Below are 5,883 nucleotides of genomic sequence, written 5' to 3'. Positions count from 1 at the left end.
TACTTCACTCTGGAGCGTGTACTAAGCGTGTACTTCACTCTGGAGCATGTACTAAGCGTGTACTTCACTCTGGAGCATGTACTAAGCGTGTACTTCACTCTGGAGCGTGTACTAAGCGTGTACTTCACTCTGGAGCATGTACTAAGCGTGTACTTCACTCTGGAGCATGTACTAAGCGTGTACTTCACTCCGGAGCATGTACTAAGCGTGTACTTCACTCCGGAGCGTGTACTAAGCGTGTACTTCACTCTGGAGCATGTACTAAGCGTGTACTTCACTCTGGAGCATGTACTAAGCGTGTACTTCACTCTAGAGCATGTACTAAGCGTGTACTTCACTCTGGAGTGTGTACTTAGCGTGTACTTCACTCTGGAGCATGTACTAAGCGTGTACTTCACTCTGGAGCGTGTACTAAGCGTGTACTTCACTCTGGAGCGTGTACTAAGCGTGTACTTCACTCTGGAGCATGTACTAAGCGTGTACTTCACTCTGGAGCATGTACTAAGCGTGTACTTCACTCTGGAGTGTGTACTAAGCGTGTACTTCACTCTGGAGCGTGTACTAAGCGTGTACTTCACTCTGGAGCATGTACTAAGCGTGTACTTCACTCTGGAGCATGTACTAAGCGTGTACTTCACTCTGGAGCGTGTACTAAGCGTGTACTTCACTCTGGAGCATGTACTAAGCGTGTACTTCACTCTGGAGCGTGTACTAAGCGTGTACTTCACTCTGGAGCATGTACTAAGCGTGTACTTCACTCTAGAGCGTGTACTAAGCGTGTACTTCACTCTGGAGCATGTACTAAGCGTGTACTTCACTCTGGAGTGTGTACTAAGCGTGTACTTCACTCTGGAGCGTGTACTAAGCGTGTACTTCACTCCGGAGCATGTACTAAGCGTGTACTTCACTCTGGAGCATGTACTAAGCGTGTACTTCACTCTGGAGCATGTACTAAGCGTGTACTTCACTCTGGAGCATGTACTAAGCGTGTACTTCACTCTGGAGCATGTACTAAGCGTGTACTTCACTCTGGAGCGTGTACTAAGCGTGTACTTCACTCTGGAGCATGTACTAAGCGTGTACTTCACTCTAGAGCATGTACTAAGCGTGTACTTCACTCTGGAGTGTGTACTTAGCGTGTACTTCACTCTGGAGCGTGTACTAAGCGTGTACTTCACTCTGGAGCATGTACTAAGCGTGTACTTCACTCTGGAGCGTGTACTAAGCGTGTACTTCACTCTGGAGCGTGTACTAAGCGTGTACTTCACTCTGGAGCATGTACTAAGCGTGTACTTCACTCTAGAGCGTGTACTAAGCGTGTACTTCACTCTGGAGCGTGTACTAAGCGTGTACTTCACTCTGGAGCGTGTACTAAGCGTGTACTTCACTCTGGAGCATGTACTAAGCGTGTACTTCACTCTGGAGTGTGTACTAAGCGTGTACTTCACTCTGGAGCGTGTACTAAGCGTGTACTTCACTCTGGAGCATGTACTAAGCGTGTACTTCACTCTGGAGCATGTACTAAGCGTGTACTTCACTCTGGAGCATGTACTAAGCGTGTACTTCACTCTGACGTTTCAGTTCAAGCATAAAAATAACATATAAATTCTCTAATGTCTTGTGCATATCTCCAGCGTAAACTTGGACGCTGTGTTTGTGGCGGGCACCGGTCGCCATGGAGACGTAGGCGTGGTGTTTTTGGCGGGCACCGGTCGCCATGGAGACGTAGGCTTGGTGTTTGTGGCGGGCACCGGTCGCCATGGAGACGTAGGCTTGGTGTTTGTGGCGGGCACCGGTCGCCATGGAGACGTAGGCGTGGTGTTTTTGGCGGGCACCGGTCGCCATGGAGACGTAGGCGTGGTGTTTGTGGCGGGCACCGGTCGCCATGGAGACGTAGGCGTGGTGTTTTTGGCGGGCACCGGCAGACCTCACACGCCGTTCTTTTCCCGCACATTTAAGGAGTTTGGTGTTTCTGTTTTTCTACGTTTACTGTAATTTTGTGCTATTTAAAAAAAAAAAAGAAGACGAAAAATCACCTTAGAATCCGAGTTATTAGGTTTGAATTAGGTCTGATGCCCTCCCGTCCCCATGACAACCTCAGACGTGTGGAACCAAAAGTCACTGTAAGAATAAAGACTATTGCACTGCTGTGGATCGACCTCTTATTTCACTTCTGTCATGTCAGCTTTTTACTGGACTAAACCAGGACTAAACATGGACTAAACCAGGACTAAACATGGACTAAACCAGGACTAAACATGGACTAAACATGGACTAAACATGGACTAAACCAGGACTAAACATGGACTAAACATGGACTAAACATGGACTAAACATGGACTAAACCAGGACTAAACATGGACTAAACCAGGTCTAAACCAGGTCTAAACCAGGTCTAAACCAAGACTATACCAGGACTAAACCAGGACGAAACCAGGACTAAACCAGGACTAAACCAGGACTAAACCAGGACTAAACATGGACTTTAATCTCAAAATGTCTGAAAACCGTTTTACATTTTTTTACGTTTTTTTTTTAGCTACTTTTACTTAAATATTGTGTCTGCTCGTGTTTCTGTTCTTTTAAGTTCTTCAGTTCACGTGGATTCTATAAAACAAGGACAAAAGAAGTAGAAAACTGCACATTTGAGCTAAATTGTTGTCCGACAGTGCCACCTGCTGGAGAATCACATTCACGTTTATTGAAATAATATCAGATCAAACATTAAAACATGTTCAGTTTTATTCTGTTTATGACTTATTAGTTTTGTTATATTAGTTATGATTGAAAGTGGATCAACTTTACGGAGCCACTTTAGACCAAACGCACACACTTTCTCCCATTGGCTGATCGTCTCCGGGTTCAGCCAACCAGCGCAGAGCTGTGGCACCACGTGATTTAAACCCGGAAGAGAAGCTTCCGCCGCCGCAGCGTCTGATTCATTTGAAAGAAACATACAGAAGACACGACATCGGAGCAGAAACGTGACGATTTACGGCACTTTAGACCGGACTATGTGCTCACGTGACCTGCTTTATGTGAGTATTTTAAACCCTAATGTACTAAACAACTTATTTAGTGTTTTAACTGGGCGAAAGTGCGTAATTTCTTTGTAACATGTCAATGTTAACAGCTAAGCTAACACGCGATGATGCTAACAGCTAAGCTAACGCACGTTGTGTCATGTTTTACAGAGCCGACTCGTGCGCAGGTCCGGGCCAGGGTATAAGGACCCGGGCCCGCGGGATCCAGGGACGTGAGAGAGTTCTGGGGTGAGTGTGTCTCAGAGTGTGTGTTGTGTTGTGTTGTGTTGTGGGTGTGATGAGTTGCACTGCTGTGTGTGAGTCTGTGTGAGACTCGCTCTGACTCCTGAAGAGCCTCATGTGCACAGGGGCCATCTGACCCTCTCCTGTCACTCAAACCTCACAGGGACGCTTCAGCAACCAATCATGACCACTTCTGTTGTTCCTCAGGCTGTGGCCCCGAGAGGAGACTGTGGGCCCCCAGAGAGAGAGAGGAGACTGTGGCCCCCCGAGAGAGAGAGAGCGAGAGAGGAGACTGTGGCCCCCGCAGCAGGTACTCCCTCAGATGTCACAAACATCATGTTCAGTCTTAAAGACTTTTTAGAACAAATATTTATGTTTGTGTTCCAGACCAGGAGAAGTTCATCTGAAGAAACTAAATTGAGCCTAAAACACAAATGAAAAGAGCTTTTATAATAAAGACGTAATGAAACCAAAATGCCTCTGGGGGCCCACCTCTGGTGCTAGGGTGCTAGAACACTGGAGGGCGGGGTCAGACTCTGGACACGCCCTGATCCACACCAGCCGCTTCCTCCAAAAATGGAACACGTGACACGACATGAAATATAAGAGCTGGAGCTGCAGTGGCACTCAGAGTCCACACGGGGGCAGCACTGTCTTTAGCCCAGGGGTTCTGAACAACTGTTTCATAAGCTCAGTCAAACTCTTCACTGGAAAAATAAAAGTTTTTTTCAAACACAATTAATGTTTAAAGAACATTTTCACACAAACATAATATTGACTGCTCATGAGTGACTTTCAGGGACGGTTCAGAAATGTGTCACTCTCATGTCATTTTTGTAACAAAGTCTGTTCCTTTTCTTTTCATGTCCAGCCTCAAAGGATCATAAAGATATATTATATTATAGTAGTTATAGAGCAGGAGGCTGGCCTTTTGGCCCTTTAGGTGCAGCTGGTGTCAAGACTTTGATTCAGTCTGAAATCACAGTCACAAGTCGACCACCAAACTCCTGCAGCACAGACAGGCCAAGCGGGGCGTGGCCAAGCGGGCGTGTCATCACCAATCTTCTGATATTCACCCAGATGCCCTCCCACCGGCCCAGACTAGATTGGCTCAGTCTTCTCTTATGTCTTACAAGATCATAAATGATAAATCTGCTCTCGAGACGTCACAAAGTCATAATGTTAATTAGAATAAGTTTAATTGTGTCCGTTAAACGAGGAGAAAAGTCACGATTATGAATGAATGAGGGACAAAAGGACGTTTTCTGTCTCATTTCAGTAAAAGTAAATCAGGCTACAAACAATAGCTGCTTGTTCAGCCGTGAAGAATGAAGCTGGTGAAGGTGAACGGTCTTTAAAAACAGAGGAGCAGACTTCTGCTGCTGGCCCCGGTTGGACCCCTCTCTCTGGCGCCCCCTCTGGCCTCTGCCTGTCATGTGCAGGAAGTGTAACTTTAAACTTCTTCTTTGAGTTAGTTCTGGTGCTGTGTGACATCATCGTCATGTTCCATGCATTATATGGCATTATTAGTTGAAAGTTGTCACCATGGCAACGCATTGCCATTGCTGTGTGTGAAGCAAGAAGGAGTCGAGGCGAAGAAGAAGACCACGGAGAAGACTGACCACACCACGGAGAAGACTGACCACACCACGGAGAAGACTGACCACACCACGGAGAAGACTGACCACACCACGGAGAAGACTGACCACACCACGGAGAAGACTGACCACACCATGGAGAAGACTGACCACACCACGGAGAAGACTGACCACACCACGGAGAAGACTGACCACACCATGGAGAAGACTGACCACACCACGGAGAAGACTGACCACACCACGGAGAAGACTGACCACACCATGGAGAAGACTGACCAGGAGCAGGAGAGTCGTGAGAAAGAGGTTTTGTTAAAGACGTTGGAGAGAGAGTTGAGCGGTCAGATGAGTAAAGAAGAGGAGGAGAGTATGAGGCGGCTCCAGAAGGCAAACAAAGCCCTTGGTCAAGCTCTGAAGGACAAGCAGCAGCTCCTGACCAGAGTGTCAGTGCTGGAGGCCTTAGTGACTGACCTGAAAGCATACTTTTCCGCTGCGGACGCCATGAACTCGGCGATGTGCGAAGACGTTATGGATCAGGTCAAGGTGATGAGTGAGCGGCTCGCAGACCAGCAGAGGGCGCTGGAGCGGCAGGAGCAGCTGCTAGAGGAGCAGGCCACAACTCTGAGCCGTTTAAAGAAGAAGAACCGAGGTCTGGAGCTGAAGACCAAAGAGCTGCAGATGGACCTGGACCAGGCCACGAAGAAGATCCTGGACATGGAAGAGCCGAAGGAACACCTGAAGAAGAAGAAGAGCCTGGACATGGAAGACCAGAAGGAACATCTGCAGAAGAAGAAGATCCTGGACATGGAAGAGCAGAAGGAACATCTGAAGAAGAAGATCCTGGACATGGAAGAGCAGAAGGAACATCTGCAGAAGAAGAAGATCCTGGACATGGAAGAGCAGAAGGAACATCTGCAGAAGAAGAAGATCCTGGACATGGAAGAGCAGAAGGAACATCTGAAGAAGAAGAAGATCCTGGACATGGAAGAGCAGAAGGAACATCTGCAGAAGAAGAAGATCCT

The 5,883-nt window shown here is 47.4% G+C and overlaps 1 long non-coding RNA gene and 1 other non-coding gene across 2 annotated transcripts; both read left to right on the top strand.

The window, feature by feature from the left end:
• The first annotated feature begins 2,943 nt into the window (after positions 1–2,943).
• Positions 2,944–3,974, top strand: LOC140380630 (uncharacterized). The gene is made up of 4 exons (XR_011931176.1): positions 2,944–3,038; positions 3,195–3,272; positions 3,474–3,576; positions 3,654–3,974. It is a non-coding gene; the product is annotated as an uncharacterized lncRNA (long non-coding RNA).
• LOC140381787 (small nucleolar RNA SNORD67) lies at positions 3,312–3,408 on the top strand. The gene has a single exon (XR_011931279.1). It is a non-coding gene; the product is annotated as a small nucleolar RNA SNORD67 (small nucleolar RNA).
• Positions 3,975–5,883: the final 1,909 nt, after the last annotated feature.

Source organism: Eucyclogobius newberryi, unplaced genomic scaffold, assembly GCF_026437365.1.
Source record: "Eucyclogobius newberryi isolate DKJ021-1_F unplaced genomic scaffold, fEucNew1.0.hap1 SCAF_5, whole genome shotgun sequence".
NCBI classification, from domain to species: Eukaryota; Metazoa; Chordata; class Actinopteri; order Gobiiformes; family Gobiidae; genus Eucyclogobius; species Eucyclogobius newberryi.
This window is presented reverse-complemented; position numbering and strand designations above follow the sequence as displayed.